At 45.0% G+C, this 12,140-nt stretch overlaps 1 pseudogene; it reads right to left on the reverse strand.

The window, feature by feature from the left end:
* Positions 1-271: 271 nt before the first annotated feature.
* Positions 272-389, reverse strand: LOC126095809 (5S ribosomal RNA; annotated as a pseudogene).
* Between the last annotated feature and the right edge of the window lie 11,751 nt (positions 390-12,140).

The raw sequence follows: 12,140 nt of genomic DNA on the forward strand, positions 1-12,140 counted from the left end.
CACCCTCTCTAATGCAACACTCTGTTTCACAGACTAGTGAGCCAGTTACCATGTTAATACAAACTCCGTCCAAAAAGGCCATGAACGCCCAACAGTACCGACCGACCGCCGTGTCATTCTCAGCCCACAGGCGACACTGGATCCCGATATGGAGGGGCATGTGGTCAGCACACCGCTCTCCCTGCCATATGTCAGGTTAGGAGACCGGAGACGCTACTACTCAATCAAGTAGCTCTTCAGTTTGCTTCACAAGGGCTGAGTGCACCACACTTGCCAACAGCGCTCGGCAGACCGGATGGTCACCCATCCAAGTGCTAGCCCAGCCCAACAGCGCTTAACTTCGGTGATCTGACGGGAACCGGTGTTACCACTGCGGCAAGACCGTTGGCCATGTTAATGCAGAAAAAATAAAAATTATGCCGAGGACCATACGACTAGTCACCACGATGCCATCATATCAATAAAAAAATGGTTCAAATGGCTCTGAGCACTATGCGACTTAACTTCTGAAGTCATCAGTCGCCTAGACCTTAGAACTAATTAAACCTAACTAACCTAAGCACATCACACACATCCACGCCCGAGGCAGGATTCGAACCTGCGACGGTAGCGGTCGCTCGCCTCCAGACTGTAGCGCCTAGAACCGCACGGCCACTCCGGCCGGCCCATAACAATAAATTTTCTCCAGAATGAGATTTTTACTCTGCAGCTGAGTGTGCGCTGATATGAAACTTCCTGGCAGATTAAAACTGTGTGCCCGACCGAGACTCGGGACCTTTGCCTTTCGCGGGCAAGTGCTCTGCCAACAGAGCTACTGAAGCACGACTCACGCCCGAGTTCGAGTCTCGGTCGGGCACACAGTTTTAATCTGCCAGGACGTTTCATATCAGCGCACACTCCGCTGCAGAGTGAAAATCTCATTCTGGAAACATCCCCCAGGCTGTGGCTAAGCCATGTCTCCGCAATATCCTTTCTTTCAGGAGTGTTAGTTCTGCAAGGTTCGCAGGAGAGCTTCTGTAAAGTTTGGAAGCTGGAGACGAGGTACTGGCAGAAGTAAAGCTGTGAGTACCGGCCGTGAGTCGTGCTTCGGTAGCTCAGATAGTAGAGCACTTTCACGCGAAAGGCAAAGGTCCCGAGTTCGAGTCTCGGTCGGGCACACAGTTTTAATCTGCCAGGAAGTTTCATATCAGCGCACACTCCGCTGCAGAGTTAGAATCTCGTTCTGGAAACATCCCCCAGGCTGTGGCTAAGCCATGTCTCCGCAATGTCCTTTCTTTCAGGAGTGCTAGTTCTGCAAGGTTCGCAGGAGAGCTTCTGTAAAGTTTGGGAGGTAGGAGACGAGGTACTGGCAGAAGTAAAGCTGTGAGTACCGGGCGTGAGTCGTGCTTCGGTAGCTCAGATGGTAGAGCACTTGCCCGCGAAAGTCAAAGGTCCCAAGTTCGAGTCTCGGTCGGGCACACAGTTTTAACCTGCCAGGAAGTTTAATAAATTTTCTCATTCTCATTTACCCTGTTGTCAGTCTCTTATTTACAAAATTTCACTCTAATGTTGATGAAAATGCCGTGTTGAATTTCAAAGGCTTAAACATGACTGCTTGGTTCAGTGACCGTTTCTAAATTAAAATTGAAACAAATGAGCCCTTGGTCGCCATTATTTTTAGTCTTATTGACCAGGTTTCAACACTTCTAAGAGTGCCTTCATCAGAATTAAAACAATTAAAATGGCCTATAAGATAGTTACAAATTTATAGGAAAAGACATTTTCTATATAAAATGTGTAAGTTCTGACTAACAATATAAGACAGAGGCAGTAACAGGTTAGAATGGATTTAGTCACAAGTTTCAACCTGTGGCTGTACAGGTACGAGCAGCCCATAGTCGCTCGCCTTCACGCATTCCTTTTTATATATTTTGTGACTAAAGCCATTTTGGCCTGTTAATTACTTTATATGTGACATGTAAGTACTGCCTCTGTCTTTTATGGTTAGTCAGTACTTACACTTTTTATGTAAAACATGTATTTTCCTATGAATTTGTAACTATGTCATAGGTCATTTTAATTGTTTTAATTCTGATGAAGGCACTCTTAGAAGTGTTGAATACTGTTGCTAGAGCGGCTGCACGAAGACTGACGCCTTCTTACCAGATTCATTACTTAATAGACAAAACTGTTGCCCCCTTGATGCCATGGTTCTCGATTTAGGCTTGGCGGTTGTTGGCTGACGCTACTAGTCAGAAATCTTCTAAGTCCGAGATAAGGGTAAGAGATGTGGGTAAATCATATTACCTGTCGGCCATGCCTTTCGTTCTCAAGACTAGAAATCATCGTAAAATAAATGAATCTAAATCTGTGTCAGTGTGGGTTAGAGGTACTGACAACTGTAAAAAAATTAAACTCATTGGTGACCTTACTCATTATTATAGAAATTAAATAAACTTCACTCCCTACCCTTACCCTCGCCAAACAATTATATCACAAGAACATAAATAATTAATAAAGTTATAGCATCAGCCTCATTCGAGATACTCTGTGTGAGCGTTGACCTTGGTCATTACGCAACCGCTTATCGCTCTTTGTCCACAAACACGACAAGCCATATGAGACGCGTGCTGCTAGGTTTTCTACAGCATGCGTACTGGGTATCCACCGTTTTCGGACTTAGAAAGGCGTAGCGTTGCCAACGCTGTGGCTTGTGCTTCGTACCGCGTTCGTAAGACTCCTCAAGTCAAACATTCCTAGTTAAATGACAGTACTTTGTTTTGCCGAAGTCTACACTGAACTGGTTCAATGTGCATTGCGGTAGGGGTTAATACGGAATGATTCTGTATTGCATTTTGTAACGCACGTGAGCTAGAGTTCCTGTAGAAATTAGTTAGGGAACACATAGTTTCCGCTTTCCTTCAAGATTATTTTGTTGCATGAATTTCAGGCTTCTTGCGTATTTTATCCTTACTTTAGGTAGAGGAACTCTAGGGACGTGAGGATATTCGCCGAACACGATGGCCTACCCATTCCCCCGACTTAAATCCCATCGGTCACGTGTGTGATGCGTTGGGGACAGGGACTGCAGCACTTCTACAGGCACCGACGACCATCGAGTAATTGTCAACAGCGCTGGCGGCGGAAGGGAGCGCCCTGACACCAGAACGCCTTACCATCCTCGTGGCGAGCATATTGCAGAGCATTCTTTGCCATCACATGGTGATCTCACACCCATATGAGATCCACCTCCATGGGACCATCAAAATTGGTTCAAATGGCTCTCAGCACTACTCGACTTAACATCTGAGATCATCAGTGACCTAGAACTTAGAACTACTTAAACCTACGTACCCTAAGGACATAACACATCCATGACCGAGGCAGGATTCGAACCTGCGACCGTAGCGGTCGCGCGGTTCCAGACTGAAGCGCCTAGAACCGCTCGTCCACAACGGTCGGCCTGGAACCATCACAGTGACTTAGGTGTAATTATTGTCTTTCAATAAAAGCGTCATTTATGTTCGTCTCATTGTTGATTTCTTACAGTTATCTTCTGTACTCATATATGAGCCGCGCTTGGCTCCTATTCATGTCGTTTCTTGCTTGACAGCTTCTCTTTACGGAACTTTCGCCTCGTTTCTTATTCGATTTACTGGTGTCACTAAGTTGCTGGCTTGCCTGCCAGTGAGTGGCAGCACTGTCGTATTATCTTTGAAGCGACCGCTAGTATTTCCGGCTCGTGGTGTGCGGTGAGTTCAGTTGGGACGGAGCGCCAGTGAGGTGCGGACAGCCAGTACTCGCCGACCGTTGGCGACACACGTGTACTGTCCGATGGAAGGTGACTGCAGCGGGAACGACCGTTGGTTGGTCGTTCGGTCGGTCGTCTCTGGTCGTTCGGTCGGTCGTCTCATGGGGTGACATGTATTTTGTCTTTTGACTCTTTCTGGGCCTCGGTAGTTGGTTATCTTGCCGGACGTGGGTCGGTTCCTTCCTTGTGCAGAGAGATGTCGGGTGGCCAGTAGGCAAGTATTCCCTCTGCATGACTGGGTCCGAGCCAGTGTGCCCGGGTCGCCGTGTCTCCGAGTTCCGAGCGGACATGGAGTTGAGTTGGGATGGAGCTGCAGTGAGCTCCGGACAGCCACGACTCCCCCGACCGTTGCCGACACACACAACTTCAGTGGGGACGACCTTGGTTGGTCGTTCGGTCGGTCGTCTCATCGGATGAGTGTGTGTCGAAACTCAGTGGGTGTCGACTTGTGATTTCTCCTGGATGTTCCACAGTGATTGGTTTCAGGATTGTCGGAGTTCTTGGTAAGTGTTTACGTGGAACTGTGTGTAGCTCCTGTGATTTCTGAACAGTTGTGAATGCTGTCTGCGTACTGCAGTAGGCAGTCGGTCGGTTGGGACGGCAGCGAGTGTGTGTTTCCTCGTTGTGTTGATGCTGTCCGGCAGGACGTTTAGTTCGACACCTTTGGTGTTTGTTTATATTTTTGTGTGGTTATTGTGCCTTGGCTGTATTTAAACGCCAGTTTTGAGGACGTAATGCTTCTGGTATCTTCGTCCTTGCTGATATTTTCTGTTGTCGCACCGTTGGTCGGTTGTAAGGGAATTGATTAGGTTGTTGGTCTCCTTCACCCGTCCCTGGGTCGGGTTGCCGTCCGATTATTTAATCTGTCTTTTGGCTGTCTGTCTCACCTAAACTTATCTTAGAATTACCTCCTCAGGCCGACCCTTGGAACACTTCTGAGCATCACTGTTCTGTTGTTTTTAGATTTTGATTTTCTTTTCTCCCAAGTACTGTGCGAGACCTTCAGCCGTCTATGAGTTTAGCTTGTTTTAATTATAAAATAAGGCCTTCAGCCGATTTAAATTAAGGTTTCAAGATTGAATTGTTTAAAACTTATTTTAAAAACGGAGATTATGCTCAATTTTTTTTTATTCAGGCCTTAAGCCTTGAGTTGTTCAGTATGTGGCCTTCAGGCGAGTATTTATGCAATTTTTTTTCTGTTTTAACTAAGGCCTTCAACCGTGTGTGTTCCTTAAAGCAATTTTAATAACTTGTGTTCGGGCCTATAGCCGTATTGTTTTTGAATCCTTTTAAGGACATGTGTGATTAAGTGTCTTTAGGAAAATAAAGTATGTGTGCTTTGTGCAACTAACAGTAACTGATTTTGGCCCCTTTCCAGAACCACAACCTGATCCGCTCTGTCCTGCGAAACCAGATTTCCGTATATTGTAGCAGTTTTTGTATGTACGATCTAAGTATCATCGGGCTCTGATACTTAGCGCTGACACATCATGCGGAAGTTGGTTTCATCCCTAAGCTTAGGATACTAGTATATTACATTAGTTAGTCGCCACTGAATTATATCTTTTAGTTCAGTTCATATCTGTCACTAGTCTGCTCGTGATGAAACTACACTGAGGTAACGAAACCCATGGGATACCTCATCATACAGTGTCGGACCTCCGACGTAGTGGAGCAACTCGACGTGGGATAGACTCAACAAGTCATTAGAAGTCCCCAGCAGAACTATTGAGCTATGCTACCTCTACAGTCGGCCGTAATTGCGAAGATGTTGCAGATGCAGGATTTTGTGCACGAACTGACTTTTCACTTACGTACTATAAATTTTCGATGGGATTCATCGAGCGATCTGTCCAGAATATTCTCCAAACCAGTCGCGAATAACTGTGGGCCAGTGGCATGGCGCATTGTCATCCATAAAATTTTCATCGTTTTGGGGACATGAAATCCATTAACGGCTGCATATGTTCTCCAAATAGCCGAAAATAACCAGTGAACACAGCCCATGCCATTATGGAGCCACCACTAGCTTGCACAGTGTCTTGTTGACAACTTGGCTCTATGTCTTCGTGGAGCCTTCGCCAATCTCGAACTCTACCGTCAGCTCTCACCAAATAAAATTTGGACTCATCCGACGAGGCCACCGTTCCTAGTCTTCTAGGGTCCAACCGCGACATGGTCACAAACCCAGGAAAGGCAGTGCAGGCGATGCCGTGCTGTTAGCAAAGGCACTTACGTCGGTAGCCCATTAACGCAGAATTTCACCACACTGTCCTAACGGATACGTCTGTAGTACTTCCCACATTGATTACTTTGGTTATTTTACGCAGTGTTGCTTGTCTTTTAATACTGACAACTGTACGCAATCGCCGCTGCTCTAGGTCGTTAAGTGAAGGATATCGGCCACTGCATTGTCCATGGTGAGAGGTATTACCTCAGATTTGGTATTCTCGGCACACGCTTTGACTCTGCGGATCTCGAAATATTGAATCCCCTAACAATTTCCGAAATGACATATTCCGAGTACGATTCCATATTCAAACTCTGTTCATTCCCGTTGTGGAGCCATAATCACGTCGGAAACGCTTTCAAATGAATCAGCGGAGTAGAAACGACAGCTCCGCCATTGAACTGCCCTTTCATACCTTGCGTACTTGATACTACCGCCTTCTGTATATATGCATATCGCAATCCCATGAATCTGGCACCTCAGTATATTTATCTCCCTATTTTAATTAAAATGTTATTATTTGTTATTTATGGTATTGGTAACGTTATTTGTATTTAACTCAGATAGCACTGCGACGAGATTAGCTGCAAATAGTGGCCAAGCGGTTCTAGGCGCTTCAGTATGGAACCGCGCGACCGCTACGTTCGCAGGTTCGAATCCTGCCTCGGGCGTGGATGTGTGTGATGTCCTTAGGTTAGTTAGGTTTAAGTAGTTCTAAGTTCTCGGGGACTGATGACCACAGATGTTAATTCCCATAGTGCTCAGAGCCATTTGAAGCTGCAAATAGGCAAGCACGTCACCGAATTACAGTAACTACTTTTCTGTGGTAGGAGATTTGCTTCATGCTACGCTTTATGTAGAGCAAAAAAATTGTTTGGTGACTAGAAGAAGTTCAGTTTTGTTTTTTGTAATAATGTTGTGTTGTATAGGAAAATACATTTTCGCTCTCACAACTCCCAGTCAGTAACACGCTGCAGCCCAGGGCTGCTGCAAATTCTTTCTTATGACGGGAAAGGGCGATAGATTCCAGTGTTCCAAACCAACAGGGGAAGAGATGAAAGGGGTGGGGGAGGCAGAAGTATGAGACTTGCGTCAGGTGTCGACGGACCATCGCTCCACCCTATTACCACCAGCTCGCCGTAGCTGACGTGGAGTCGACGTCACACACACACACACACACACACACACACACACACCCTTCTGCCGCATCTTCTAACTCGCGGCCGGCCGGAAGCGCATTAAACGCGCGCCGCGATGACTCGCCGCGTTAATCCCCGGCCGATGACGTGGGAGTGGCGGGGGGTGTGGGTCGGGGGTGGAGGTGGGGGCGGTCATTGTGCGGCGGCCGCTGGACCGTGGCGCGGCTCCCCCGGAATCACAACGCGCTCCTTCCGGGACGGCCTCCGCCGCTGCCGTCGCCTGCCATTGTCATTACTGCGCGCCCATTGTCACGGCTGGGCTCATTACGCGTGCGTGCGTGTTCGCGCTCACTCGCCCGCGTGACTCCGCGCAGCGCCGGGGAGCGTTCCGGATTAAAGTTTAATTGATTCTCGCCGCCCAGCCAAGAGGGAGCGCTGACGGACCGGCACAGCCAGCCCGCCCGGGGACTGCGTCTGCGGCTGCCGCTGACTGCTCCCCGGGGCCTTGTCACAACAAGTGCCGCTATCTCGTCCTTACAGCCAGGCTCGTATTCACCCCATACTTTGTCACTCATTGGCACTAATTATTTGAAGGGGCGAGGAGATAATATTCCCTACCCAGAGATGACATTGTATCCAGAGTATTTATGCACTGGGTGTAATGTCCCGTCGACATCAAGGTCTTCAGATACCAAGCTCAAGTCGGTATTGGGAAAGAGAGGAAGAAGGAATGGAATCTTCCTGCCACGATACATCAGTGCATCTCAATATACTAACACCGTAAGTTTTTCACTATGCGAAGTTGCAAATGGAGGGCTACGTTGGACGCACTGGAAGAGTAAATCCTAACGTTCTGTTTTCCTGTGCAAGGAGCAAGATCGATTGTTTTTCATATTCTTAGAGTTCTAAAACTATTAAACTACTGTAAGTTATCGCAGTCTATCGTAAGTAAGCGTAGACTCGGCAGTTTGCCGGCCAGAGTGGCCGAGCGGTTCTAAGCGCTTCAGTCTGGAACCGCGCAACCGCTACGGTCCCAGGTTCGAATCCTGCCTCGGGCATGGATGTGTGTAATGTCCTTAGGTTAGTTAGGTTTAAGTAGTTCTAAGCTCCAGGGGACTGATAACCTAAGCTGTTTCAAGTCCCATAGTGCTCAGCGCCATTTGAACCAACTCGGCAACTAGTACCTTTGGTCAATGAAGATCGTAACCGCGTTACCTAAACGTTAGGTGTGTTGCATATCTATCGGGCGTTACCAGACCGATCGTTTAGTTTGTGTATGCGGTCAGACTCTTACTGCATTCCCTTAGAAACAGGAAGTGACGAATCATCTAGAAACTGAGTGAGGAAATACACAGCGCCACGTAAGCTACGGAACGCATTTGTTCTACATAGTTGTCATCCTCTCTGTTACTTAAAAATAAAGCGCATCGATAGCGAAATTAGCCGGCCGCGGTGGCCGTGCGGTTCTAGGCGCTGCAGTCCGGAACCGCGGGACTGCTACGGTCGCGGGTTCGAATCCTGCCTCGGGCATGTCCTTAGGTTAGTTAGGTTTAAGTAGTTCTAAGTTCTAGGGGACTGATGACCTAAGATGTTAAGTCCCATAGTGCTCAGAGCCATTTGAACCATTTGATAGCGAAATTGAAACCGCCAAAGTTTAATTCAGGTTTTATTCAGAAAATTGATGATTGGTAACGTGAAACACGAGGCATGTTGTAGTGAAAATAAAAAAGTTGTGCATAGATTTTACCTCAAAAAAAGTATAATTAAGAAAAAACGCAAAAACATACTAAATACCGCTCCAGTATTACGTCGCACTTATATAAAACATGTTTCTCTCTAATTCATCAACAGCTTTCGCACTTACCAGTATTAACATGAAACTCGTGCCTTTGACCATAGTGAGAAACGTTCCCATGATTACAAAGTAACAATAATTATATAGATTTTTTTATGCTTTTGCATGTAAACTGTTTTTGCATCAACAGTAATTGCATAAAAGTGCAGAAATTATGTGGTCAACTAATTTTAATTACCTGTAAATTTATATTTCATAAGGATATAAAATACACTGTGGACTCACAGTGAACGATGTGCAGCTCTAATTATGTGCAAAACAAACAAACCAAAAACAAAGAGAAGTCGTCGGCTACCCAGTTCCTCTCACACACTTTCACTTATGTTTCTTTCCCTACCAATGCTAACAATACTACTGCTAATCCTACCATTTATTATGACAAGTACATACTGAATCCCTGCGTTAGGGGTAGCGTCCATGATTAGTAATCAAAATGTCCTCGTACCCGGCTTCGAACCACGCCACCGCTTTACGTTGAATAAAAATGATCAGCTTTGTCGGCCGAAGGCATCCGACAAAGAAGTGAACCTCATTTTGCCGACGGTCTTGTCAAACACTGCAGAGGAGTGGACGGATATTTAGAGCAATATCTTTCTCTCTGGGTGGACAACTGCCCCTAAAACAGGAAGAATCAGCAATGATCAACGGCAAGAGGATGCAGAAAGCACTGGAAACCTCTGTGTGAAAGAAACATAAAGTGTTTTCACAGGACACGTGACCTGTAAGTGAAAAAGTATCATACTGATCTCTCCATTGGGAAAGGATTGGGGAATAGTCCCTATTCGGATCTCCGAGACGGGACAGCCAAGGGGCAGATGACCATAAGGAAAAGATTGTATAGCCAAAAGATAACGTTCTACGAGTAGGGGCGTGGAATGTCAGAAGCTTTAACTCATTAGCGAAGCTAGAAAATCTAAAAAATGGACATGCAAAGGCTCAGTCTAGATAAAGTGGGGAACAATGAAGTGAAATGGCAAGAAAACAAAGACTCCAGTCAGATGAGTAAAGGGTAATATAAACAGCGGCAGAAAATGATACAACGGGAGAAGGATTCGTTATGAATAGGAAGATAGGACAGAGAGTGTGTTATTGTGAACAGTTCAGTGATACAGTCGTTCTCATCAAAATCGACAGCGGACCAACACCGACAACGATAGTTCAGGTAGTCAGGAAGTATCAATTCGCAAACAAGAGGGATACTGAAGTACTCAGAGAAAAGAGAGATACGCTGACGTCACAAGCAGAAGATGAAGAAGTAGAGAAAGTATGTGAGGATATTAAACAAGAAATTCAATATGTATAGAAATTGAATATCTAATAGTCAAGGGGATTAGGAATGTTGTTGCGGGGCAAGCAACAGAAGAAGGGGTTACGAGAGAACATGAATCTGGCACTAGGAATGATAGAGGAGAAAGACTAATTGATTTTTTCAACAAATTTTAGCTAGTAATAGCGAATACTCTGTTCAAGAATCATAAGAGGAGAAGGTGTACTTGGAAAAGGCCGTACATTCGGAAAGATTACAGTTAGATTACATCATGATCAGACAGTGGTTCCGAAATCAGATACTGGATTTTAAGGCGTTCCCAGGATCATATGTAGACTCAAATCACAATTTAGTGGTGATGAAGAGTTGGTTAAAGTTTAAGAGACTAGTCAGGAAGTATCAATTCGCAAAGAATAGGGATACGGAAGTACTAAGGAATAAAGAGATACGCTTGAAGTTCTCTAAGGCTATAGATACTGCGATAAGGAATATCTCAGTAAGTAGTTCAGTTTAAGAGGAAGTGACGTGTCTAAAAAGGGCAATAACGGAAGTTGGAAAGAAAAACGTAGATACAAAGAAGATAACTGCGAAGAAACCATGAGGAACAGAAGAAATACTTCAGTTGATCGATGACAGAAGAAAGTACAAAAATGTTCTGGGAAATTTGGGAATACAGAAATACAAGCCGCTGAGGAATTGATATAAATAGGGAGTGCAGGGAAGCTAAGGCGAAATGTCTACAAGAAAGATGAGATGAAATAGAAAAAGAAATGATTATCGGAAGGACTGACTCAGCAAACCGAAAAGTCAAAATAATCTTTGTTGAAATTAAAAGCAAGGATGGTTCAAGGGGAATTCCACTACTAAATACAGAACAGAGCGCGGATAGATGGAGAGAGCACAGCGAAGGCCTCTATGAGGGGGAAGATATGTTTCTTGTGATGGAAGAAGAAACATGACTCGATATAGAAGAGTTAGGGATCCAGTATTAGAATCAGAATATAAAAGAGCTTTGGAAGACTTAAGTTCTAATAAAGCAGATGGGGTTGACAATACTCAAACAAAATTTCTAAAATCGTTGGGGGAACTGGCAACAAAACGAATACTCATGTTGATGTGTGGAAAATATGTGAGCCTGGCGATATACCATCGGTAAAACACCATCTATACAATTCCGAAAATTGCAAAAGCTGACAAGTGCAAGAATTCTAGCACAATTAACTTAACAGCTCATGTATCCAAGCCACCGACAAAAATAATATACATAAGAATGGAAAAGAGAACTGAGCATGTGTTAGATGACGATCAATTTGGCTTTAGGAAAAGTAAAGGCAACAGAGAGGCAGTTCTGACGTTGTGGTTCATAATGGAAGCAAGACTAAAGAAAAATCAAGACATATTGATAGGATTTATCGATCCGGGGAAAGCGTTCGGCAATGTAAAATGGTGCAAGAAGTTCGACATTCTGAGTGGAATGGGTGGTAAGCTATAGGGAGAGACTGGTAATATGTATCATGTGGAAGAGCGAAGAGGGAATAACAAGAGTGGAAATACAAGAACGTTGTACTTGGATTGAAAACGATGTAAGACAGGGATGTAGTCTTTCACCCCTACTGTTCATTCTATACATCGAAGAAGAAGTGATGGAAATAAAAGAAAGTTGAGGAATGAAATTAAAATTCAAGGTGAAGGGCTATTGATGTAAAGATTCGCTGATGACGTTTGTATCCTCAGTAAAAGTGAAGCAGAGTTACAGTATTGCCTGAATGGAATGAAGAGTCTACTGAGTACAGAATGTGGACTGAGAGAAAATCGAAGGAAGACGAAAGTAATAAGTATCAGAAATGAGAACAGCAAGA

This window comes from Schistocerca cancellata, chromosome 8 (genome assembly GCF_023864275.1).
Source record: "Schistocerca cancellata isolate TAMUIC-IGC-003103 chromosome 8, iqSchCanc2.1, whole genome shotgun sequence".
NCBI classification, from domain to species: domain Eukaryota; kingdom Metazoa; phylum Arthropoda; class Insecta; order Orthoptera; family Acrididae; genus Schistocerca; species Schistocerca cancellata.